General features: G+C 42.8%; 12 non-coding genes across 12 annotated transcripts; all 12 read right to left on the bottom strand.

The window, feature by feature from the left end:
• Positions 1-3,235: 3,235 nt before the first annotated feature.
• Positions 3,236-3,354, bottom strand: LOC130224104 (5S ribosomal RNA). Its single transcript, XR_008837181.1, has one exon. It is a non-coding gene; the product is annotated as a 5S ribosomal RNA (ribosomal RNA).
• A 6,596-nt stretch (positions 3,355-9,950) lies between these two features.
• Positions 9,951-10,023, bottom strand: trnaf-gaa (transfer RNA phenylalanine (anticodon GAA)). The gene has a single exon. It is a non-coding gene; the product is annotated as a tRNA-Phe (tRNA).
• Positions 10,024-10,111: 88 nt separating this feature from the next.
• trnai-aau (transfer RNA isoleucine (anticodon AAU)) lies at positions 10,112-10,185 on the bottom strand. Its single transcript has one exon. It is a non-coding gene; the product is annotated as a tRNA-Ile (tRNA).
• Positions 10,186-10,294: 109 nt separating this feature from the next.
• On the bottom strand, positions 10,295-10,366 carry trnaq-cug (transfer RNA glutamine (anticodon CUG)). The gene has a single exon. It is a non-coding gene; the product is annotated as a tRNA-Gln (tRNA).
• Positions 10,367-12,171: 1,805 nt separating this feature from the next.
• trnai-aau (transfer RNA isoleucine (anticodon AAU)) lies at positions 12,172-12,245 on the bottom strand. Its single transcript has one exon. It is a non-coding gene; the product is annotated as a tRNA-Ile (tRNA).
• A 109-nt stretch (positions 12,246-12,354) lies between these two features.
• On the bottom strand, positions 12,355-12,426 carry trnaq-cug (transfer RNA glutamine (anticodon CUG)). Its single transcript has one exon. It is a non-coding gene; the product is annotated as a tRNA-Gln (tRNA).
• A 5,065-nt stretch (positions 12,427-17,491) lies between these two features.
• Positions 17,492-17,564, bottom strand: trnaf-gaa (transfer RNA phenylalanine (anticodon GAA)). Its single transcript has one exon. It is a non-coding gene; the product is annotated as a tRNA-Phe (tRNA).
• An 88-nt stretch (positions 17,565-17,652) lies between these two features.
• Positions 17,653-17,726, bottom strand: trnai-aau (transfer RNA isoleucine (anticodon AAU)). The gene has a single exon. It is a non-coding gene; the product is annotated as a tRNA-Ile (tRNA).
• Positions 17,727-17,835: 109 nt separating this feature from the next.
• Positions 17,836-17,907, bottom strand: trnaq-cug (transfer RNA glutamine (anticodon CUG)). The gene has a single exon. It is a non-coding gene; the product is annotated as a tRNA-Gln (tRNA).
• A 1,638-nt stretch (positions 17,908-19,545) lies between these two features.
• trnaf-gaa (transfer RNA phenylalanine (anticodon GAA)) lies at positions 19,546-19,618 on the bottom strand. Its single transcript has one exon. It is a non-coding gene; the product is annotated as a tRNA-Phe (tRNA).
• Positions 19,619-19,706: 88 nt separating this feature from the next.
• On the bottom strand, positions 19,707-19,780 carry trnai-aau (transfer RNA isoleucine (anticodon AAU)). Its single transcript has one exon. It is a non-coding gene; the product is annotated as a tRNA-Ile (tRNA).
• Positions 19,781-19,888: 108 nt separating this feature from the next.
• On the bottom strand, positions 19,889-19,960 carry trnaq-cug (transfer RNA glutamine (anticodon CUG)). The gene has a single exon. It is a non-coding gene; the product is annotated as a tRNA-Gln (tRNA).
• Positions 19,961-25,906: the final 5,946 nt, after the last annotated feature.

Below are 25,906 nucleotides of genomic sequence, written 5' to 3'. Positions count from 1 at the left end.
GGTTAACCCATCTATGCCTGGACTTTTCTCCGTAGTTAACTGTCCTATTGCTTCATCAATTTCTACTTCAGTTATCCCTGCATCACAAAAAACTTTATCTTCATCTGAAACTTTTAGTTTTATTTGATTTAAGAGAAACAGTTTATCATCCCTTGTAGTTCCTTGACTCTTAAACATATCTTCATAGAAATGTTTAACAGCTATTAAAATTTCCTCAGTTCCTTGTTTTAATTCTCCATTTTTATTCAACACCTCTTTCATTAAGTCTGCTTTCTGTCTATTCTTTTCTAGGTTAAAGAAGAATTTTGTACTTCGATCTCCTTCAACAGTGTACTTTGCTTTGCTTCTAATTATAGCCCCTCTGCATTTTTCATTTTCCATCTCTTTCAGTTGTTCTTGTAAATATATTATTTTCCCAATATCTTCATTTGATCTATTTGCAGTCTTTTTATTTCGTCTTCTAATTCCTTTCTTATTTTCATTTCTTTATTATTTTTAACTCTTTTTACAATTTGACAATATTTTATTGAACATTTTTTCATGTCTAACTTCATATTGTCCCACCATATTCTTTTATCTTCTCTATACATTCTGTCCAATTTACTGTTTGCAATTATTTGTGTAATTTTTTCTTTGTATGTCTCATGTTTTAAAATTGTTGCGTTCAAAATCCATACACCTAATCCCCTTTCAACTTTTGCACAATCTAATTTCACACAAAAAAACGAATGATCACTAAAACTGACTTTTTTATAAAATAAACTTTTGATAAAATCCTTCATTTCTACATGACATAACATATAATCAATCCTACTTAACTTCAGCTCATGTAAAACCAGTTGCATTCTTGAAAAATCCCTCTTTGTCTTGTTTTTCTCTCTCCACACATCTATTAAATTGCATTCTGTCATCATTTTCAGTAGCTCCTCTCTCCCCTTGTCTTTTCTATATACCATCTTACTCCCCAGATCTAATTCTGTAAAAACAGTATTAAAATCTCCAATTACAATAACATTCTGCCATTTTTTACATTTATACTAACGTTTTTTAAAGAAGTTCACTTTTCCACTTTCTTCATTGGGTGCATGAATATTATAAATGATGAAATGATCTTCTCCTTTTTCTAATTTCATCGCCATGCTTTTCCCAACTCCATCCTCAAATATGACTTTTTCTTTTTCATATGTACCTCTTTTTATTAAAATCGCTACTCCACTACCCAGTTTATCCTCTCCATTGTTAAAATATATTTGACCATCCCATTTACTTTGAACCATTTTAACACTTTCATTTTTCCAATTTGTTTCTTGCAAAACAATCACATCAGCTTCTTTACATAACACCAACATTTTTTCAAATTTCTCCACATTCAATAAACCTCTTGCATTCCACGATAAAATGTTAAAAAACATGATAAAAGATATTAAAATATTAAAACCAACCATTATTTTTAGTCTCCTCCTCTACCTCTGCATACCCACTTTTTTTCACTCAACCAACAGCCCCTTCCATAAAAAGAAACACACATTAAAATCATGTTAAAATAAATAAAATGGTTAAAAAACATTATTTCTCATCATCTTCTTCCAGCCCTCTTAACACTTCATACCTATTAACGTTTTTTACCCGCACCTTTGTCATCATCTTTTTTCTTGCACTGTCCACATTTGGTTTTACCTTTATTGTCCTTCTTCTTATTAGTCCTCTTTCCACTTTGTTCTTCTCTACATAATCTGTCCTTTGTTCTTCATCACTTTCCATTCCTTCAGCTTGATCAGTCTTACTTTGTTCATCGTTTTCCACCATATTTAAAAAGTTTTTAAAACTGTCAGTTATTTCCATTTGTGTCCACTGTTCTTGTTCTGATGTCTGTTTTTCTTCTTCTTCTTCATCCCTTATAATGTTTGTTTCCTCCTCCATTACCTTTGTTGTTGATTCTTCTCCTTTCTTGTTTCTTTCATGCACCTGTCCGTCTACTTGATCTTCTCCTCCTCCTTCCTCTCCTTCCATCCAACATTCACACTTGTTTAAAAATTGTTTACATTCTGGGCATTTGACAGTATTACAACTCCTTGCAAAGTGTCCCTTTTCTTCACATTTGTAGCACTTAAAATCTGGGCAATCCATTAACAAGTGTTCAGGGCTCATGCACAGCCTACAGGTCTTCACTTGATGGCTGTGCATTACCCTGAAGTACTGCGGCCCTTCCGCTGTTTCCAGCTTTGTGCTATATGGCAATGATGCCACCTCCTTAGGGAATCTCACTTTTAGGAACCTTGTTCCGTCCTCAATGTCAGTGCCAGTGTAAACCCTTCTTTTTATTTTTGATATTGGATAAACTCCCCATCCTTCTAATTTTTCTAAAATTTCTCTATCATCAAGATAGACGGGCAGGTGCATGAAAGAAACAACATAATCCCTGTTTTGCAGCTTTTTGATTTCACAGTCCACTCCCTTAATCAACAGTCCATCAAGCAACTCCTCACATGTTTCCTCCTTCTCCATAGTAAGTTCAAACTCTTTTCCTTGCCTTGGTCTCAAAGCCAAAATTTTCCCTTGACCACACTTGTCTGTCACTGCTTTAATGATGTCCACAGCTCTTACCTCATTGACTTTTTCTGTGTTCACGATTACTGTTGCTTCTTTTAAATATTTTCTTCCACCAAGTTGGTTTTTCCTTTGTCCAGCTCGTTGTTTATTGTCCAGTCCATTGTCGTTAACCATTCTTGTTCCTCCGTCCAGTCCAGTTTCGTTTGCCATGAGTGTCTCCGCATCCAGTCCAGTTTCGTTTACCAAAAATCCGTCCATTTTATGCCCAGTAAAGTGCAAAAAACAAAAACAACAAACCACCCTCCAGTCAGCGGGATGCTGCTGTCAGGTGGTTTAAAAAACAAAAACACAAAATCAAACTCTAATTCAGTCCACAAAAACAAACACAAAACAAAAATACTAAAATGGAGGAGAGCCTTTCTCTCCAAACTGCAGCCGATCACTTCCTGTATCGCTCACTAGTGTCCTCTAGTGTTCCCAGGGTGGTATGGCCGTAAGCGAAAGCAGTCGTCAAGAGTTGGCTATTTAAAAATAGGCGCAGTACCAGGTGCCGAGCGCAACTCCGCTTGCCTTGACACAGCAGCGACAGAAACTACGCCCTTGTCACCTCAATTGTTTACCTGTATTTTTTTTTTTTCCAATTAATTAATTAATACATTTTTTTGCCAAATGAAGGAATTCAAAAAGCTTACAGCACCTGGTATTCCCAGGCGGTCTCCCATCCAAGTACTAACCAGGCCCAACCCTGCTTAGCTTCCGAGTTCAGATGAGATCAGGCATTGCCAGGGTGGTATGGCCGTAAGCGAAAGCAGTCGTCAAGAGTTGGCTATTTAAAAATAGGCGCAGTACCAGGTGCCGAGCGCAACTCCGCTTGCCTTGACACAGCAGCGACAGAAACTACGCCCTTGTCACCTCAATTGTTTACCTGTATTTTTTTTTTTCAATTAATTAATTAATACATTTTTTTGCCAAATGAAGGAATTCAAAAAGCTTACAGCAGCTGGTATTCCCAGGCGGTCTCCCATCCAAGTACTAACCAGGCCCAACCCTGCTTAGCTTCCGAGTTCAGATGAGATCAGGCATTGCTTTTTTTTTTTTTTTTTTTTTTTTATTAAAAATAATTTCAGTTACAATTTTACACGGTAAAGCATAATACAATACATATTAAAAAATCATTTGGAATCAAAAACATTAAAACTGTGGTAAATTCCAGTTCATTTCTTTAAAAACTTGACATGCTTTGTTTGTCAAGATTTTGCGCAGTTCACCTAAATTGTCCTCGTTTTTATAATATATATACAGTTTTTCCATGCATCCTTCCGTTTTCCTCCTTAAAATTGGCCATACATCCATCACAATTTTCTCTTTTTTTGCCACAATTCTTCTTTCCCACATTGCATTCTTCATCAGCATGATACATAGGTTGACAATTTTCTTATTTTCATTATTCTTATTCCATCCCAACATCAATACTCTGCTCCATTCTGTTTTATTTTCATCCCAGTCTCCAAGTAGTCCATTAATTAAAACTTTACAATCTTTTAAAAAACTTTACAATTCTTGACAATATAAAAACATGTGTAAAAAACCCTCTTCTTCTTTTTGACATACTTTACATATTCCACTTTGTTCCATCCCTATCTTGTTTAAAATGACATCTGAAAATATTGCTTTGTGCCTTACTAAAAATTCTAGACATTCGACTTTTGTTTCTATATACCTTCCTTTCATGTTTCCCCATATTTCATTTGCTTTTACATTGTATTTGTCCATCCAGAATTTGTTTGCTGTTGGTTCTTTAAAAACTTTCTCTCTAAAAAAACAATAAATATTTCTCACAGTACATTCTTTAAAATCGTGTGTTTTTTCTCCTATTTTCACATACACTTCATTTGTTTCTTTTTCTTTTTCAAAATTGTCTATGCTTCGTATCCATTCTTTCGGAATTGCCTGTTTAATTATGTCAAGATTTTTCTCAATTTCCCTTCTGTTGTATTCCTCTTTCGCCTCCTCCATTGTGTCTATAACATATTGTTCAGTTAAAAATCCTTCTTTAAATTCATATAAAATGTCCCTTACTTTTAAAATCCCAACTTCTATCCATTTCTTAAAAAATGACTTAAATGTTGTTGTTCAAGAAAAGAGGTTGGTTTAAAATGTTTTCCCTTCCATGTGGATTATATTGCACTATAGTTAAAAAGTTCCCCCACGCACTTAAAATTTCTCTATAAAATTCAGGTAAGTTTTCTGTCATCCAAGCTTTTGTTTTCATCCATAAAATCCCATCTCCCATGTTAAAATTACCACATTTGTTTAAAAAATATTTCATAGTTTTTTTCCACTCTGCTTTGTTTTCTTTTTCTAGATACTTCTTTATTCTTTTCACTCTTAAACTATTTTTCCTTTGTTCAACATCTATTAAACCCAACCCACCCTTGTCTGTTTCCCCTACAACTGTATTAAAAGCAATCCTTGGTGGCTTACCTCCCCATAAAAAATCAGCAAAACATTTTTTCAACCTCTTTTCTATCCACATTGGCATTTCTAAAACATATAAAACATGCCACAATTTAGACTCCATTAAAACATTTATAATCAAAACTTTCCCTTTTAATGTCAGTGTTCTTAGTTTCCAGTAATTTAACCTCCTTTCTATATCTGTTAAAAAACCCTCCCACATCTTATCTCTAGCTGTTCTGGCATCTTTCCCCATTAAAACCCCTAAAATCTTTATTTCTTCTACTTCTTTAAAATTGGTGCAATCTGCTAAATCTGTCTCCTTTCCAAACTTCATATAAACCGTTTTGTCTTCATTTACTTTACTTCCCGATCCTTTACAAAATTGTTGTACTATTTTCATCGCTTCTTTCACACTCTCTTTTCCTTTTACTATTAATGTAGTGTCATCTGCATATTGAAACATTTTATTTACTTTATTTTCTTCAATTTCCATTCCTTTTATTTTTTCATCTTCATTGATAGCTAGACCCAGGGATTCTGCCACAAGTGAATATAAGAGTGCTGACAGAGGACATCCTTGCCTTATCGATCTTGTTATTTTAAAACATTCTGTTAAAAAGCCATTACATTTAATTTTTGTTAAAATACCCTTATATAAAATCCTGATCCATTTTCTAAAAACTTCTCCAAAACCAAACTTTTTAAGTGCTTCAAATAAAAACTGGTGTTCAACTCTGTCAAAAGCTTTTTCGAAATCCAAACTTATGATATATCCTTCCTCTTTTTTGTCCTTCATATATTCTATGATGTCTTTTATGCTCATTGTTATGCCTGCTATGTCTCTTCCTTTTATCAAGTAGGCCTGTGTTGTTTGAATTATTTTTGGCATCACTTCTTTTAATTGATTTGCTAAAATTTTAGTTAAAATCTTCAAATCTGTGTTTAACATTGTGATTGGTCTGTAATTTTTTAACAATGTCTTTTCTCCTTTTTTGTGTATTAATTTCATTAATCCCATTCCCATTCTTTCATTTAATTCTTCTTTTTGCAGTATTTCTTTAAAAATTTCAGTTAAAATTGGTATTAAAATTTCCTTAAAACATACGTAAAATTCACTATTTAACCCATCTATTCCTGGACTTTTCCTTTTGTTCAAGCTTTCTATTGCTTTTCTTATTTCTTCTTCTTTTATTTCTTGGTCACATTCTCTTTTATCCTCTTCATCTATTTTTGTTTTTATCTGTTTTAATAATTTTTCCATTTGTAATTCATCAACTCCCTGTGTTTTAAATAACTCCTCATAGTATGTTTTTATTTCTTTTAAAATGTCTTCATTTCCTTCTATGCTTTCTCCTTTTGCTCCTTGTATTATCTTTATTGTTTCTGCTTTTCCTTTTTGTCTTTCTAAATCAAAGAAGAATTTTGTGCACTTTTCTCCCTCTACTACATATTTTGCTTTGCTTCTTAGTCTAGCTCCTTCATATTTCTTTTCCTCAATTTCTTTCAGTTTTTCCTCCATTTCTTTTATTTTTTGTACGTCTTTTTCATTTTTTTCTAGTTCTTTTTCTAAGATTTCTTTTATTGTTTTTTCTTGGTGTCTTTTATTCTTTTGTATTATTCTACAAAATTGTATTGTAGTTTTTTTTAATCAGATATTTGACATTTTCCCACCATAGTCTTTTGTCTTCATTATATATTTGGTTTCCTTTTTCCTTTTCTATTATTCCTTTTATTTTTTTAACATAGTCTTCATTTTTTAAAATGTCACTATTTAATGTCCACACCCCTGGGCCTCTTTGTATTTCTTCTGTATTAAAATTAAACAATAAAAATTTATGGTCACTTAAAACAGTTTCATCGTACTTTATTTTTTCTATATAAATTTCTATATTTCTTGTGCATAACACATAGTCTATTCTCGATTGAGTTACAAAATTCCCTACTATTTGTCTTCTAGAAAACTCCTTTTTCTTCCCGTTTCTCTCTCTCCAAATGTCTATCATTCCTTTTTCCTCCATTAGTGATTTTAGTTCTTTTCTTCCTGTGTCTGATTTAAAAACCATACCTTCTGTTATGTCCTGTCTGCTAAAAACAGTGTTAAAATCCCCACATACTATTATTTGTTTATAGTCGTTTAAAAACCTTCTCAATATGTTAAAAAAAGCTTTTCTTTTCACTCTCTTCATTGGGTGCATGCACATTAACTAAAATGATATCTTTCCCTTCATATTTTATTTCTAAAATCATACATTTTCCTTGTTTGTCTTTATATATTACTTTACTCATTTGTAGTGCATTCTTTCTTATTAAAATAGCTACTCCTCTCCCAGCTTTCCCATCTCCATTACTATAATAAAAGTCCCCATCCTATTCTTTTTTATATTTCTCCATCACCTCATTTTTCCAATTTGTTTCTTGTAAAATAATTATTTCTTCTCTTTTACACTTTTCTTTTACATTTTGGAATTTTCTTAAGTCCATTAAACCTCTTGCATTAAAAGACACACAATTTAAAACCATTAAAAGAAGGAAAAAGGAAATAAAAACCGTCATCTCAGTCCTCTTCTTCTCCCAAACCTCTCAAAGAATCATATCTGTTGTGGCTTTTCAGTTGTCCTTTTTTCAAACCTTTTTTTCTAGCAGTTTCTATATTTGATAAAGCTTTTGCCGATAGTCTTGTTTGTCTTTTCTCAATTTTGTCTTTTTCTACTTCCTCTTCATGTTTTCCAGTCTCTCTGTCTGCTCCCTTGTTTTGTTCTTTAAGATCTTCCTTTTCTATTACATCCAACACGTTTTTGAAGCTAGACGTTATGTCCATTGGTGTCCATGCTACCTCCTCTTCATGCTCTATTTGTTGACTGTCTGTTTCTGTTTCTTTTCCTTTTCTTTCGTTTGTTTTCTCCTCATCCAATGTTATTTCTTCTGTTGTAGTTTGTATTGTTTGTGCCGTTGTTTGTTCCTCTTCATAACTTTCCCTTTCACTGTTTCCTTCATGCATTTGCCCACTCACCTGGATCTCATCCTCCTCCTCCTCTTCCTCCATCCAACATTCACACTTATTTATATAATTCTGGCAGTCCGGGCACTTAATGGCATCGCAGTCTCGGGCAAAATGTCCCCTTTCCTCACATTTATAGCATTTAAAGTCTGGGCAATCTTTGACCATATGGTCCGGGCTCATGCACAGCCTACAAGTCTTAACCTGGTGGCTGTGCATCACCCTAAAATATTGCTGACCTTCTGCCGTTTCCAGCCTTGTGCTGTAAGGTAGAGATATCACTTCTCTGGGGAATCTCACTTTGATAAAACATGCTCCATCCTCTATTTCTGTGCCCAGATATAGCCTTCTTTTAATTTTTGTTATGGGAAATACTCCCCAGCCTTCTAATTTATCTATAATTAATTGATCATCCAGGTAAGCGGGCAAATGCATGAAGGAAACCACATAGTCTCTATTTTGTAGCATTTTCACTTCACAGGTTTCTCCTTTTATAATTAGTCCATCCATCAGTTTATCGCATGTTTCTTCTTTTTCTAACGTTAGTTCATATTCTTTGTCCTGTCTCGGCCTTCTCGCAAGAATTTTTCCAAGTCCACACTTTTCAGTTACTGCATTAATTATTTCCAAAACTCTCACCTCTTTAACTTTGTCCACATTTAGAACCACCGTTGCTTCCTTCATGTACCTTTTTCCACTTCTTTCTTGTTGCCTCTCCTGTTGTTGGTTTTCTTGTCGTTCTTTGTTTGCCATGTTTCTTCCTCCTTCCCGTCCAACGTTGTTTTCCAGTTGTCCTTCCCCTCCTAATCCAGTGCTGTGTTTCTCCAGTCCGTCCTGTGATGTTTTCCCCTCGTGCTTCTTCAAACAAATCTGTGCTGTTACTTTGTGAGTCCATTTTCTCTCAAAAAAAAAAAGTGCTAACCACCTTCCAGCAAGCACACGTGCTGCTGTCAGGTGGTTTAAAAACAAAAAAATCAAAAAATGCCCACTATCACCAAAGAAAAACTATTAAATAAACTCAAAATAAACCAAAACAAAGGGAGAGCCTTTCTCTCCCGTCTGCAGCCTCACACTTCCTGTTTCACTCTAGCTCCCTCTAGCGTGCTCAGGGTGGTATGGCCGTAAGCCTGCTAACGTAACGTAAGAGTGCTAACCATTACACCATGGAACCTTAAGATGATATAGAGCTGCTGCCCGACATGAAGATGATGAATTAAAAAAAATGGCCTTGCAGGAAAGTAGCAGAAGGTCCATCCAAGGCAAGGCCAATGTGCATTGATTTCTGAGTAACTCGTCATTCGGCATGCAGGGCTCCTCACACATTTACTGGAGCAGGACTAGGTAGGGCCTTCAAAAGAAAAGCACGCTATTCTAGGCAATTTGACGACTAAATGGCAGGCAGGGCAAAGAAGCCACCACAGAACAGATGTGATATTATTTTTTCTTTTTCGACCACGTCTAAAATGTTCAATTTTGATTGTGAAAAGGGGAATTAGCTTAAATGGTAGAACGGTCGCTTAGCATGCATGAGAGAGGTAGCTGGATCGATGCCCGCATTATCCACTTCTGTTTTCATGCCTTTCACACTGGCTTTTATTGCAAAGCTGGTTGCACCTGGAGGGTTTAGAGCGAATTTCCTTACGTCAGCTTTGCCGGTTCTGTATAGTACTAATCATTGCAATCCTTCAGAAGCCCTATCAAGTCACAGTTTTCTTTTATTCGAAGGCGCGTCCGCAGTGGGAAATCAAAGCACTAAATATATAGCAGAGTGCTGTTGATTAGGCCATAGGAATCATCACCAGAAGCGATGTGACCACCTGGGAGAAAGATAGCGTTTTGGTCAAATGGAAGCAGGTGGACTTAAGGGTGAAGCGGCTAGGCTTTTTGGGTGACTTTCATTCAACTGACCCTGTGCCCAAAAACAGAAACAACAACATTGCTTTGCCGAAACCCGGGATCGAACCAGGGACCTTTAGATCTTCAGTCTAACGCTCTCCCAACTGAGCTATTTCGGCTGCCATGACACAGCTTTCCTGCAGCAGGGATGTCTGTGAGACCAAGCTGAGCCCTTAAGTGCATCTGAGGCATAAGAGAGTAAAGATTTGGCCAGTACGGGTATCGAACCCGCGACCTTGGCGTTATTAGCACCACGCTCTAACCAACTGAGCTAACCAGCCGTTTTCTTGCCAGTGTGCTGGAAAACCCAGAGTTAGTGTCATTCTTTGGCCTTCAAGGGAACAGGATGCTATTTTAACTTTTTTTGTGCGGTGCTGGCAAAATAAAAACAGGTCCCACCGAGATTTGAACTCGGATCACAGGATTCAGAGTCCAGAGTGCTAACCTTTACACCATGGAACCTTAAGATGATATAGAGCTGCTGCTCGACATGAAGATGATGAATTTAAAAAATTGGCCTTGCAGGAAAGTAGCAGAAGGTCCATCCAAGGCAAGGCCAATGTGCATTGATTTCTGAGTAACTCGTCATTCGGCATGCAGGGCTCCTCACACATTTACTGGAGCAGGACTAGGTAGGGCCTTCAAAAGAAAAAAGCACGCTATTCTAAGCAATTTGACGACTAAATGGCAGGCAGGGCAAAGAAGCCACCACAGAACAGATGTGATCTTATTTTTTCTTTTTTGACCACGTCTAAAATGTTCAATTTGGCTTGTGAAAAGGGGAATTAACTCAAATGGTAGAGCGCTCGCTTAGCATGCGAGAGGTAGCTGGATCGATGTCTGCATTCTCCACTTGTGTTTTCATGCCTTTCACAGTGGCTTTTATTGCAAAGCTGGTTGCACCTGGAGGGTTTAGAGCGAATTTCCTTACGTCAGCTTTGCCGGTTCTGTGTAGTACTAATCATTGCAATCCTTCAGAAGCCCTATCAAGTCACAGTTTTCTTTTATTCGATGGCGCGTCTGCAGTGGGAAATCAAAGCACTAAATATATAGCAGAGTGCTGTCGATTAGCCCATAGGAATCATCACCAGAAGCGATGTGACCACCTGGGAGAAAGATAGCGTTTTGGTCAAATGGAAGCAGGTGGACTTGAGGGTGAAGCAGCTGGACTTGAGGGTCCTAGAAAACCCATAGTAACTGTTATTCTCTGGCCTTCAAGGGAATGGAATGCTATTTTAGCTTTTTTGTGCGGTGCTGGCAAAAAAAAAAAAAACAGGTCCCATCTAGATTTGAATTTAGATCGCTGGATGCAGAGTGCTATCCATTACATTATGGAACCTCAAGATGGTGTTAGAGCTGCTGCCCGAGATGAAAGATGATGAATTAAAAAACTGGCCTTGCAGGAAAGTAGCAGAAGGTCCATCCAAGGCAAGGCCAATGTGCATTGATTTCTGAGTAACTCGTCATTCGGCATGCAGGGCTCCATCACACATTTACTGGAGCATTACTAGGTAGGGCCTTCAAAAGAAAAGCATGCCATTCTAGGCAATTTGACGACTAAATGGCAGGCAGGGCAAAGAAGCCACCACAGAACAGATGTGATCTTATTTTTTCTTTTTCGACCACGTCTAAAATGTTCAATTTTGATTGTGAAAAGGGGAATTAGCTTAAATGGTAGAACGGTCGCTTCGCATGCATGAGAGAGGTAGCTGGATCGATGCCCGCATTATCCACTTCTGTTTTCATGCCTTTCACACTGGCTTTTATTGCAAAGCTGGTTGCACCTGGAGGGTTTAGAGCGAATTTCCTTACGTCAGCTTTGCCAGGTTCTGTATAGTACTAATCATTGCAATCCTTCAGAAGCCCTAATCAAGTCACAGTTTTCTTTTATTCGATGGCGCATCCGCAGTGGGAAATCAAAGCACTAAATATATAGCAGAGTGCTGTCGATTAAGCCATAGGAATCATCACCAGAAGCGATGTGACCACCTGGGAGAAAGATAGCGTTTTGGTCAAATGGAAGCAGGTGGACTTAAGGGTGAAGCGGCTAGGCTTTTTGGGTGACTTTCATTCAACTGACCCTGTGCCCAAAAACAGAACAACAACATTGCTTTGCCGAAACCGAACCAGGGACCTTTAGATCTTCAGTCTAACGCTCTCCCAACTGAGCTATTTCGGCTGCCATGACACAGCTTTCCTGCAGCAGGGATGTCTGTGAGACCAAGCTGAGCCCTTAAGTGCATCTGAGGCATAAGAGAGTAAAGATTTGGCCAGTACGGGTATCGAACCCGCGACCTTGGCGTTATTAGCACCACGCTCTAACCAACTGAGCTAACCAGCCGTTTTCTTGCCAGTGTGCTGGAAAACCCAGAGTTAGTGTCATTCTTTGGCCTTCAAGGGAACAGGATGCTATTTTAACTTTTTTTGTGCGGTGCTGGCAAAATAAAAACAGATCCCACCGAGATTTGAACTCGGATCACTGGATTCAGAGTCCAGAGTGCTAACCATTACACCATGGAACCTTAAGATGATATAGAGCTGCTGCTCGACATGAAGATGATGAATTTAAAAAATGGCCTTGCAGGAAAGTAGCAGAATGTCCATCCAAGGCAAGGCCAATGTGCATTGATTTCTGAGTAACTCGTCATTCGGCATGCAGGGCTCCTCACACATTTACTGGAGCAGGACTAGGTAGGGCCTTCAAAAGAAAAGCACGCTATTCTAAGCAATTTGACGACTAAATGGCAGGCAGGGCAAAGAAGCCACCACAGAACAGATGTGATCTTATTTTTTCTTTTTTGACCACGTCTAAAATGTTCAATTTGGCTTGTGAAAAGGGGAATTAACTCAAATGGTAGAGCGCTCGCTTAACATGCGAGAGGTAGCTGGATCGATGTCTGCATTCTCCACTTGTGTTTTCATGCCTTTCACACTGGCTTTTATTGCAAAGCTGGTTGCACCTGGAGGGTTTAGAGCGAATTTCCTTACGTCAGCTTTGCCGGTTCTGTGTAGTATTAATCATTGCAATCCTTCAGAAGCCCTATCAAGTCACAGTTTTCTTTTATTCGATGGCGCGTCTGCAGTGGGAAATCAAAGCACTAAATATATAGCAGAGTGCTGTCGATTAGCCCATAGGAATCATCACCAGAAGCGATGTGACCACCTGGGAGAAAGATAGCGTTTTGGTCAAATGGAAGCAGGTGGACTTGAGGGTGAAGCAGCTGGACTTGAGGGTCCTAGAAAACCCATAGTAACTGTTATTCTCTGGCCATCAAGGGAATGGAATGCTATTTTAGCTTTTTTGTGCGGTGCTGGCAAAAAAAAAAAAAAACAGGTCCCATCTAGATTTGAATTTAGATCGCTGGATGCAGAGTGCTATCCATTACATTATGGAACCTCAAGATGGTGTAGAGCTGCTGCCCGAGATGAAGATGATGAATTAAAAAACTGGCCTTGCAGGAAAGTAGCGGAAGGTGCATCCAAGGCAAGGCCAATGTGCAATGATTTCTGAGTAACTCGTCACTCGGCATGCAGGGCTCCACACACATTTACTGGAGCATTACTAGGTAGGGCCTTCAAAAGAAAAGCACGCCATTCTAGGCAATTTGACGACTAAATGGCAGGCAGGGCAAAGAATACATTGAGACAAGATGGCGGCGCGTTCGGTTCGCGAGGCTCAGCGTCTCTCCAGTATCTGCAATTTTGCAGTATTATTCCTGCTCATTTCGGGTCTGTTCGTGCAGAACAGCAGTGCCTTTACATCGTACACCCGACAGGACATCTTGGATATTGGATTGTGCATTCCGGACAGTTTTATTAACAATCTTCGACTCATCCCTGAGATCGCCAGAACACACGGGCCTCAGAGCCCTACACGGCCGGGCGGAAGTGCTCGGAGGCGGCGCAGAGAACGTAAACAAAGACGGGGGAAGCGCGGCGGGCTAAGAGCTAAGCTAAAGCTAACACCACACCGGCTCTCTTTACCCAGCATCTTTCTCGCCAATGTACGGTCACTGGTGAACAAAATGGATGAGATTCGACTGCGCATCAACCACAGCAAAAGATTATGGAACTGTAATGTCATGATTTTCACAGAAACATGGCTAAACAGCGGGATACCAGACACCGCTATATCGCTAACGGAGCATCAAACATTCCGAGCAGACAGAACGGCGGATGACTCCGGTAAGACCAGAGGCGGAGGATTATGCATTTATATTAACAAAGCTTGGTGCACAAACTCTGTCGTCGTTGGGAGACATTGCTCTGTTAACCTGGAATTTCTAATGGTTAAATGTAGACCGTTTTATCTGCCACGGGAGTTCACCTCCACCATAATAACTGCTGCTTATATCCCTCCCGACGCTGATGCCAAGCTCGCTATGAATGAACTTCATGCAGCCATCAGCAAACAACAGACTGCTCACCCGGAGGCTGCTTTTATTGTTGCGGGGGATTTTAATCACTCAAACTTAAAGACAGTGCTCCCCAAATTCCATCAAAACATTTTCTGCCACACAAGGGGAAACAAAACTTTAGACCAAGTTTACACAAACATGGCTGAAGCATACGCTGTGACCCCCCTCCCCCACTTGGGTCAATCAGACCACCTTTGTCTGTTTCTCACCCCCAAATACTCACCCATCGTCAACCGTGTGAAGCCATCAGTAAGGACCATCAAAGTGTGGCCAGCGGGGGTGGACTCCACACTCCAGGACAGGTTTGAACACACAGACTGGAGTATGTTTGCTTCCCAGGCCACATGTGGCTCTCACACAGACATTGACAGTTACACTTCCTCTGTTCTGGAATATATCAACACCACCATAGACAGTGTTACAACCCAGAAACAGATCACCACATACCCAAATCAAAAGCCATGGATGAACAAGGAGGTGCGCCTCCTGCTGAAGGCACGCAACACTGCATTCAGATCAGGGGATGCACAGGCCTACAGCACTTCCAGGGCTAATCTGAAGAGGGGCATCAAAAAGGCCAAGCACTGCTACAAGCTAAAGCTAGAGGAGCACTTTTCCAACTCTGATCCTCGGCGCATGTGGCAGGGCATCCAGGCCATCAGCAACTACAAACCCAGCCAGTCCACCCCCACAGCCACAAATGTCTCCTTCCTGAACGAGCTAAATGACTTTTATGCCCGCTTTGAAAGAGACAATACAGAACCCTACACCAGGAACACTACCTCAACCGACCACTCACCTATCACACTCACCTCCTCAGAAGTCTACACCGCACTGAGTCGGATCAATGTGCGTAAGGCTGCTGGACCAGACGGTATCCCTGGGCGCGTCCTCAAAGCATGTGCAGAACAGCTCACTGGGGTATTCACAGACATTTTCAACCTGTCGCTTAACCTAGCAACTGTGCCAACATGCTTTAAAACCACCTCTATTGTGCCGGTGCCCAAACACTCCAGCCCAACATGCCTGAATGACTACCGCCCTGTAGCACTCACACCCATCATCATGAAGTGCTTCGAGCGGTTGGTCCTGGCACATCTGAAAGACTCTCTGCCATCCACACTGGACCCACATCAGTTTGCCTACCGTGGCAACAGGAGCACAGAAGACGCCGTCTCCATAGCACTGCACTCTGTCCTCACACACCTGGACAATAAAAACACTTATGCACGAATGCTGTTTGTTGACTTCAGCTCAGCATTCAACACTGTCATACCCTCTAAGCTAATGATCAAACTCAGAGACCTGGATATCAACGCGTCTCTCTGCAACTGGGTTATGGACTTTCTGACTAACAGACCTCAGAATGTTAGATCAGGCCACATCTGCTCCACCACCGTCACACTCAACACTGGTGTACCCCAGGGCTGCGTGCTGAGCCCCTTCCTCTACTCCCTTTTTACCATCGACTGTAGGCCTGTGAACAGATCCAACACCATCATCAAATTTGCAGATGACACCACAGTGATTGGTCTAATCAGCAATAATGATGAGACTGCCTACAGGGAGGAGATACAGCATCTAGCCACTTGGTGCACCGACAATAATCTGCTCCTTAACACCAGCAAGACCAAGGAGCTCATTGTGGACTTCAGGAAGGGACGAACAGGCTCGCATGATCCCATCCACATTAATGGGATGGCCGTTGAGCCTGTCTCATCCTTCAAGTTCCTGGGGACCCACATCTCTAAGGACCTTTCCTGGACCACCAACACCTCCAGCCTGGTCAAGAAGGCTCACCAGCGCCTATTCTTCTTGAGGCAACTTAAGAAGAACCAGCTTTCATCAGCCGTCTTGGTGAACTTCTACCGCTGCACAATAGAAAGCATCCTGACCAACTGCGTCACAGTCTGGTATGGAAGCTGCTCTGTTGCTGAGCGTAAGGCACTGCAGCGGGTGGTGAAAACTGCCCAACGCATCACAGGGACTACACTGCCAGCCATTGAGGATATCCAGAAGAAACACTGTCTGCGCCGAGCACGCAGCATTCTTAAGGACACCTCTCATCCTGCTCACAGACTGTTCTCTCTCCTGCCTTCCGGCAGGCGCTTCAGGCTCCCCCGGACAAAAACCAGCAGACTGAGGAACAGCTTTTTCCCCAGAGCTGTCTCCCTTCTGAACTCTGCCCCTTACTGACTCTTTTGCCCCCCCAATACACCCCCCACACTCCTCTAACTTATACTCCTCACAATCACTGCACTATTTAACATTTGCACATTTAAAGTTTGCACATATTCATTGCACTGATTCATTTACTTGAACTGGACATACCCACTGCACATGAACATTTGTAATTATGTTTATCTATCTGCACACTTCTGCTATTAATAGTATCCTGTACATATATTCATTTATTGTAAATCTGTTCATAGCTAATACAACCTGTATATAATGTTGATAGTACATCCATCTGTAAATATCACTATAGTTTCTCTATAACTGCACTTTATAACTTATACCTGTATCCTGCACTTGCTGCTATTGCACTGCTGGTTAGACCTAAACTGCATTTCGTTGCCTTGTACATGTACATGTGTAATGACAATAAAGTTGAATCTAATCTAATCTAAAAAAGAAGCCACCACAGAACAGATGTGATATTATTTTTTCTTTTTCGACCACGTCTAAAATGTTCAATTTTGACTGTGAAAAGAGGAATTAGCTTAAATGGTAGAACGGTCGCTTCGCATGCATGAGAGAGGTAGCTGGATCGATGCCCGCATTATCCACTTCTGTTTTCATGCCTTTCACACTGGCTTTTATTGCAAAGCTGGTTGCACCTGGAGGGTTTAGAGCGAATTTCCTTACGTCAGCTTTGCCGGTTCTGTATAGTACTAATCATTGCAATCCTTCAGAAGCCCTATCAAGTCACAGTTTTCTTTTATTCGATGGCGCGTCCGCAGTGGGAAATCAAAGCACTAAATATATAGCAGAGTGCTGTCGATTAGGCCATAGAAATCATCACCAGAAGCGATGTGACCACCTGGGAGAAAGATAGCGTTTTGGTCAAATGGAAGCAGGTGGACTTAAGGGTGAAGCGGCTAGGCTTTTTGGCTGACTTTCATTCTACTGACCCTGTGCCCAAAAACAGAAAACAGCAACATTGCTTTGCCGAAACCCGGGATCGAACCAGGGACCTTTAGATCTTCAGTCTAACGCTCTCCCAACTGAGCTATTTCGGCTGCCATGACACAGCTTTCCTGCAGCAGGGATGTCTGTGAGACCAAGCTGAGCCCTTAAGTGCATCTGAGGCATAAGAGAGTAAAGATTTGGCCAGTACGGGTATCGAACCCGCGACCTTGGCGTTATTAGCACCACGCTCTAACCAACTGAGCTAACCGGCCGTTTTCTTGCCAGAGTGCTGGAAAACCCAGAGTTAGTGTCATTTTTTGGCCTTCAAGGGAACAGGATGCTATTTTAACTTTTTTTGTGCGGTGCTGGCAAAATAAAAACAGGTCCCACCGAGATTTGAACTCGGATCACTGGATTCAGAGTCCAGAGTGCTAACCATTACACCATGGAACCTTAAGATGATATAGAGCTGCTGCTCGACATGAAGATGATGAATTAAAAAAAATGGCCTTGCAAGAAAGTAGCAGAAGGTCCATCCAAGGCAAGGCCAATGTGCATTGATTTCTGAGTAACTCGTCATTCGGCATGCAGGGCTCCTCACACATTTACTGGAGCAGGACTAGGTAGGGCCTTCAAAAGAAAAGCACGCTATTCTAAGCAATTTGACGACTAAATGGCAGGCAGGGCAAAGAAGCCACCACAGAACAGATGTGATCTTATTTTTTCTTTTTTGACCACGTCTAAAATGTTCAATTTGGCTTGTGAAAAGGGGAATTAACTCAAATGGTAGAGCGCTCGCTTAGCATGCTAGAGGTAGCTGGATCGATGTCCGCATTCTCCACTTGTGTTTTCATGCCTTTCACAGTGGCTTTTATTGCAAAGCTGGTTGCACCTGGAGGGTTTAGAGCGAATTTCCTTACGTCAGCTTTGCCGGTTCTGTGTAGTACTAATCATTGCAATCCTTCAGAAGCCCTATCAAGTCACAGTTTTCTTTTATTCGATGGCGCGTCTGCAGTGGGAAATCAAAGCACTAAATATATAGCAGAGTGCTGTCGATTAGCCCATAGGAATCATCACCAGAAGCGATGTGACCACCTGGGAGAAAGATAGCGTTTTGGTCAAATGGAAGCAGGTGGACTTGAGGGTGAAGCAGCTGGACTTGAGGGTCCTAGAAAACCCATAGTAACTGTTATTCTCTGGCCTTCAAGGGAATGGAATGCTATTTTAGCTTTTTTGTGCGGTGCTGGCAAAAAAAAAAAAAACAGGTCCCATCTAGATTTGAATTTAGATCGCTGGATGCAGAGTGCGATCCATTACATTATGGAACCTCAAGATGGTGTTGAGCTGCTGCCCGAGATAAAGATGATGAATTAAAAAACTGGCCTTGCAGGAAAGTAGCAGAAGGTCCATCCAAGGCAAGGCCAATGTGCATTGATTTCTGAGTAACTCGTCATTCGGCATGCAGGGCTCCTCACACATTTACTGGAGCATTACTAGGTAGGGCCTTCAAAAGAAAAGCATGCCATTCTAGGCAATTTGACGACTAAATGGCAGGCAGGGCAAAGAAGCCACCACAGAACAGATGTGATCTTATTTTTTCTTTTTCGACCACGTCTAAAATGTTCAATTTTGATTGTGAAAAGGGGAATTAGCTTAAATGGTAGAGCGCTCGCTTAGCATGCATGAGAGAGGTAGCTGGATCGATGCCCGCATTATCCACTTCTGTTTTCATGCCTTTCACACTGGCTTTTATTGCAAAGCTGGTTGCACCTGGAGGGTTTAGAGCGAATTTCCTTACGTCAGCTTTGCCAGTTCTGTATAGTACTAATCATTGCAATCCTTCAGAAGCCCAATCAAGTCACAGTTTTCTTTTATTCGATGGCGCGTCCGCAGTGGGAAATCAAAGCACTAAATATATAGCAGAGTGCTGTCGATTAGGCCATAGGAATCATCACCAGAAGCGATGTGACCACCTGGGAGAAAGATAGCGTTTTGGTCAAATGGAAGCAGGTGGACTTAAGGGTGAAGCGGCTAGGCTTTTTGGGTGACTTTCATTCAACTGACCCTGTGCCCAAAACAGAACAACAACATTGCCAAAACCCGGGATCGAACCAGCGACCTTTAGATCTTCAGTCTAACGCTCTCCCAACTGAGCTATTTCGGCTGCCATAACACAGCTTTCCTGCAGCAGGGATGTCTGTGAGACCAAGCTGAGCCCTTAAGTGCATCTGAGGCATAAGAGAGTAAAAATTTGGCCAGTACGGATATCGAACCCGCGACCTTGGTGTTATTAGCACCACGCTCTAACCAACTGAGCTAACCGGCCGTTTTCTTACCAGTGTGCTGGAAAACCCAGAGTTAGTGTCATTTTTTGGCCTTCAAGGGAACAGGATGCTATTTTAACTTTTTTGTGCGGTGCTGGCAAAATAAAAACAGGTCCCACCGAGATTTGAACTCGGATCAATGGATTCAGAGTCCAGAGTGCTAACCATTACACCATGGAACCTTAAGATGATATAGAGCTGCTGCTCGACATGAAGATGATGAATTAAAAAACTGGCCTTGCAGGAAAGTAGCAGAAGGTCCATCCAAGGCAAGGCCAATGTGCATTGATTTTTGAGTAACTCGTCATTCGGCTTGCAGGGCTCCTCACACATTTACTTTAAAAAGAGATCAACGGGCGTAGGGAGGGAGAGCGAGTTTTGTTGGCGTGTAGTTTGAAATTGTGATAAAGTTATTCCTGTTGTTGAGTTGTTTTCGTTGATTGTATTTCTCGTGCTGTTGAGCTAGTGTTGACTTTGTGTTGTATACCCATCTGTGTTTCCCCTTCCTATTATTTTTGTTTGGTTTTTGTGTTTGTTGATTGTAAATATTGTAAATATATACACGATAAGAGGGTTGGACGCCACTTTTCTTTTTTGTAAATATTTTCACCTGTGTTTTTGTTAGTCAGGGAGACGGGTGTAGATTTTGTATTTTTATTTCTGTTATTTTATTAGGTGTAGTAAGTTTCATTTGGGTGTTTAGTTAGCGTATTTTTGTTTATTATTTTTCTGTGGGTTCACCCCGAGGTATTTGGCTTCACGTTTTTTTTCTTGGTGATAAAAAAAGAAAAGACAAAAAAAAAGACAATTAAAGAGACCCTAGCGGCCTTGACCCTAGACCAGGGTCGTAACAATTCCTTATGGTGACGTTGGCATCGCGCCCCCCTCTTGCCATCTGTTTTGTACAGCCCACTTTTTAGTGCACGCTGCAACTCTGACACGTCACAAGCGCTTAAAATCTAAGCTAATGCCCCAGTGATCCTGGGTAAATCAGGCGGTAGGGTCTCAGACTTTTCATCTGATGTTCCTGGGTTCAAGCTAGGTGCTAGGTGGTTGCTAGGCGGTTGCTAAGGTGTTGCTAGGTGGTTGCAAAGGTGTTGCTAGGCGGTTGCTAAGGTGTTGCTAGGTGGTTGCTAAGGTATTGCTAGATGGTTGCTAGGCGGTTGCTAAGGTGTTGCTAGGTGGTTGCTAAGGTGTTGCTAGGTGGTTGCTAGGCGGTTGCTAAGGTGTTGCTAGGCGGTTGCTAAGGTGTTGCTATGTGGTTGCTAGGCGGTTGCTAAGGTGTTGCTAGGTGGTTGCTAAGGTGTTGCTAGGTGGTTGCTAAGGTGTTGCTAGATGGTTGCTAGGCGGTTGCTAAGGTGTTGCTAGGTGGTTGCTAAGGTGTTGCTAGGTAGTTGCTAGGCGGTTGCTAAGGTGTTGCTAGGTGGTTGCTAAGGTGTTGCTAGGTGGTTGCTAAGGTGTTGCTAGGTGGTTGCTAGGCGGTTGCTAAGGTGATGCTAGGTGGTTGCTAGGCGGTTGCTAAGGTGTTGCTATGCGGTTGCTAGGCGGTTGCTAAGGTGTTGCTATGTGGTTGCTAAGGTGTTGTTAGGTGGTTGCTATGCGGTTGCTAAGGTGTTGCCAGGTGGTTGCTAGGCTGTTGCTAAGGCGTTGCTATGTGGTTGCTAGGCGGTTGCTAAGGTGTTGCTAGGTGGTTGCTAAGGTGTTGCTAGGTGGTTGCTAGGCGGTTGCTAAGGTGTTGCTAGGTGGTTGCTAAGGTGTTGCTAGGCGGTTGCTAAGGTGTTGCTAGGTGGTTGCTATAAGGTTGCTAGGCGGTTGCTAAGGTGTTGCTATGTGGTTGCTAGGCGGTTGCTAAGGTGTTGCTAGGTGGTTGCTAAGGTGTTGCTAGGTGGTTGCTAGGCGGTTGCTAAGGTGTTGCTAGGTGGTTGCTAAGGTGTTGCTAGGTAGTTGCTAGGCGGTTGCTAAGGTGTTGCTAGGTGGTTGCTTAGGTGGTTGCTAGGCGGTTGCTAAGGTGTTGCTAGGTGGTTGCTAGGCGGTTGCTAAGGTGTTGCTATGCGGTTGCTAGGCGGTTGCTAAGGTGTTGCTATGTGGTTGCTAAGGTGTTGCTAGGTGGTTGCTATGCGGTTGCTAAGGTGTTGCCAGGTGGTTGCTATGCGGTTGTTAAGGTGTTGCCAGGTGGTTGCTAAGGTGTTGCTAGGCTGTTGCTAAGGCGTTGCTATGTGGTTGCTAGGCGGTTGCTAAGGTGTTGCTAGGTGGTTGCTAAGGTGTTGCTAGGTGGATGCTAGGCGGTTGCTAAGGTGTTGCTAGGCGGTTGCTAAGGTGTTGCTAGGTGGTTGCTATATGGTTGCTAAGGTGTTGCTATGCGGTTGCTAGGCGGTTGCTAAGGTGTTGCTATGTGGTTGCTAAGGTGTTGCTATATGGTTGCTAAGGTGTTGCTAGGTGGTTGCTATGCGGTTGCTAAGGTGTTGCCAGGTGGTTGCTATGCGGTTGCTATGCGGTTGCTAAGGTGTTGCTATGTGGTTGCTAAGGTGTTGCTAGGCTGTTGCTAAGGCGTTGCTAGGTGGTTGCTCAGGTGTTGCTAGGTGGTTGCTAGGCGGTTGCTAAGGTGTTGCTAGGTGGTTGCTAGGCGGTTGCTAAGGTGTTGCTAGGCGGTTGCTAGGTGGTTGCTAGGCGGTTGCTAAGGTGTTGCTAGGTGGTTGGTCAGGTGTTGCTAGGTGGTTGCTAGGCGGTTGCTAAGGTGTTGCTAGGTGGTTGCTAGGTGGTTGCTAGGCGGTTGCTAAGGTGTTGCTAAGTGGTTGCTATGCGGTTGCTAAGGTGTTGCTAGGCGGTTGCTAAGGTGTTGCTATGTGGTTGCTAAGGTGTTGCTAGGTGGTTGCTATGCGGTTGCTAAGGTGTTGCCAGGTGGTTGCTATGCGGTTGTTAAGGTGTTGCCAGGTGGTTGCTAAGGTGTTGCTAGGCTGTTGCTAAGGCGTTGCTATGTGGTTGCTAGGCGGTTGCTAAGGTGTTGCTAGGTGGTTGCTAAGGTGTTGCTAGGTGGATGCTAGGCGGTTGCTAAGGTGTTGCTAGGCGGTTGCTAAGGTGTTGCTAGGTGGTTGCTATATGGTTGCTAAGGTGTTGCTATGCGGTTGCTAGGCGGTTGCTAAGGTGTTGCTATGTGGTTGCTAAGGTGTTGCTATATGGTTGCTAAGGTGTTGCTAGGTGGTTGCTATGCGGTTGCTAAGGTGTTGCCAGGTGGTTGCTATGCGGTTGCTATGCGGTTGCTAAGGTGTTGCTATGTGGTTGCTAAGGTGTTGCTAGGCTGTTGCTAAGGCGTTGCTAGGTGGTTGCTCAGGTGTTGCTAGGTGGTTGCTAGGCGGTTGCTAAGGTGTTGCTAGGTGGTTGCTAGGCGGTTGCTAAGGTGTTGCTAGGCGGTTGCTAGGCGGTTGCTAGGTGGTTGCTAGGCGGTTGCTAAGGTGTTGCTAGGTGGTTGGTCAGGTGTTGCTAGGTGGTTGCTAGGCGGTTGCTAAGGTGTTGCTAGGTGGTTGCTAGGAGGTTGCTAGGTGGTTGCTATGCGGTTGCTATGTGGTTGCTAAGGTGTTGCTAGGCTGTTGCTAAGGCGTTTCTAGGTGGTTGCTAGGCGGTTGCTAAGGTGTTGCTAGGTGGTTGCTAAGGTGTTGCTATGTGGTTGCTAGGCGGTTGCTAAGGTGTTGCTAGGTGGTTGCTAGGCGGTTGCTAAGGTGTTGCTAAGTGGTTGCTATGCGGTTGCTAAGGTGTTGCTAGGTGGTTGCTATGCGGTTGCTAAGGTGTTGCCAGGTGGTTGCTATGCGGTTGCTATGCGGTTGCTAAGGTGTTGCTATGTGGTTGCTAAGGTGTTGCTATATGGTTGCTAAGGTGTTGCTAGGTGGTTGCTATGCGGTTGCTAAGGTGTTGCCAGGTGGTTGCTATGCGGTTGCTAGGCGGTTGCTAAGGTGTTGCTATGTGGTTGCTAAGGTGTTGCTATGTGGTTGCTAAGGTGTTGCTAGGCTGTTGCTAAGGCGTTGCTAGGTGGTTGCTAAGGTGTTGCTAGGTGGTTGCTAAGGTGTTGCTAAGTGGTTGCTATGCGGTTGCTAAGGTGTTGTTAAGTGGTTGCTATGCGGTTGCTAAGGTGTTGCTAAGTGGTTGCTATGCGGTTGCTAAGGTGTTGCTAGGTGGTTGCTAGGCGGTTGCTAAGGTGTTGCTAAGTGGTTGCTAGGTGGTTGCTAGGCGGTTGCTAAGGTGTTGCTAAGTGGTTGCTACGCGGTTGCTAAGGCGTTGCTAGGTGGTTGCTAGGCGGTTGCTAAGGTGTTGCTAGGTGGTTGCTAAGGTGTTGTTAAGTGGTTGCTATGCGGTTGCTAAGGTGTTGCTAGGTGGTTGCTATGCGGTTGCTAAGGTGTTGCTAGGCGGTTGCTAAGGTGTTGCTAAGTGGTTGCTAGGCGGTTGCTAAGGTGTTGCTAAGTGGTTGCTATGCGGTTGCTAAGGTGTTGCTAGGTGGTTGCTAAGGTGTTGCTAAGTGGTTGCTAGGTGGTTGCTAGGCGGTTGCTAAGGTGTTGCTAAGTGGTTGCTATGCGGTTGCTAAGGTGTTGCTAGGTGGTTGCTAGGCGGTTGCTAAGGTGTTGCTAAGTGGTTGCTAGGTGGTTGCTAGGCGGTTGCTAAGGTGTTGCTAAGTGGTTGCTAAGCGGTTGCTAAGGTGTTGCTAGGTGGTTGCTAGGCGGTTGCTAAGTGGTTGCTAGGTGGTTGCTAGGCGGTTGCTAAGGTGTTGCTAGGTGGTTGCTATGCGGTTGCTAAGGTGTTGCTAGGTGGTTGCTAGGTGGTTGCTAAGGTGTTGTTAAGTGGTTGCTATGCGGTTGCTAAGGTGTTGCTAGGTGGTTGCTATGTGGTTGCTAAGGTGTTGCTAGGCGGTTGCTAAGGTGTTGCTAAGTGGTTGCTAGGTGGTTGCTAGGCGGTTGCTAAGGTGTTGCTAAGTGGTTGCTATGCGGTTGCTAAGGTGTTGCTAGGTGGTTGCTAGGCGGTTGCTAAGGTGTTGCTAAGTGGTTGCTAGGTGGTTGCTAGGCGGTTGCTAAGGTGTTGCTAAGTGGTTGCTATGCGGTTGCTTAGGTGTTGCTAGGTGGTTGCTTAGGTGTTGCTAAGTGGTTGCTAGGTGGTTGCTAGGCGGTTGCTAAGGTGTTGCTAAGTGGTTGCTATGCGGTTGCTAAGGTGTTGCTAGGTGGTTGCTAGGCGGTTGCTAAGGTGTTGCTAAGTGGTTGCTAGGTGGTTGCTAGGCGGTTGCTAAGGTGTTGCTAAGTGGTTGCTATGCGGTTGCTAAGGTGTTGCTAGGTGGTTGCTAAGGTGTTGCTAGGTGGTTGCTAGGCGGTTGCTAAGTGGTTGCTATGCGGTTGCTAAGGTGTTGCTAGGTGGTTGCTAAGGTGTTGCTAAGTGGTTGCTAGGTGGTTGCTAGGCGGTTGCTAAGGTGTTGCTAAGTGGTTGCTAGGCGGTTGCTAAGGTGTTGCTAGGTGGTTGCTAGGCGGTTGCTAAGGTGTTGCTAGGTGGTTGCTAGGCGGTTGCTAAGGTGTTGCTAAGTGGTTGCTAGGCGGTTGCTAAGGTGTTGCTAGGTGGTTGCTAGGCGGTTGCTAAGGTGTTGCTAGGTGGTTGCTAGGCGGTTGCTAAGGTGTTGCTAAGTGGTTGCTAGGTGGTTGCTAGGCGGTTGCTAAGGTGTTGCTAAGTGGTTGCTATGCGGTTGCTTAGGTGTTGCTAGGTGGTTGCTTAGGTGTTGCTAAGTGGTTGCTAGGTGGTTGCTAGGCGGTTGCTAAGGTGTTGCTAAGTGGTTGCTATGCGGTTGCTAAGGTGTTGCTAGGTGGTTGCTAGGCGGTTGCTAAGGTGTTGCTAAGTGGTTGCTAGGTGGTTGCTAGGCGGTTGCTAAGGTGTTGCTAAGTGGTTGCTATGCGGTTGCTAAGGTGTTGCTAGGTGGTTGCTAAGGTGTTGCTAAGTGGTTGCTAGGTGGTTGCTAGGCGGTTGCTAAGGTGTTGCTAAGTGGTTGCTATGCGGTTGCTAAGGTGTTGCTAGGTGGTTGCTAAGGTGTTGCTAAGTGGTTGCTAGGTGGTTGCTAGGCGGTTGCTAAGGTGTTGCTAAGTGGTTGCTAGGCGGTTGCTAAGGTGTTG

The sequence above is a fragment of the Danio aesculapii genome, chromosome 4, assembly GCF_903798145.1.
Source record: "Danio aesculapii chromosome 4, fDanAes4.1, whole genome shotgun sequence".
Lineage (NCBI taxonomy): Eukaryota > Metazoa > Chordata > Actinopteri > Cypriniformes > Danionidae > Danio > Danio aesculapii.
Note: the sequence above shows the minus strand (reverse complement) of the source record. Positions and strands in the feature narration are given on the sequence as shown.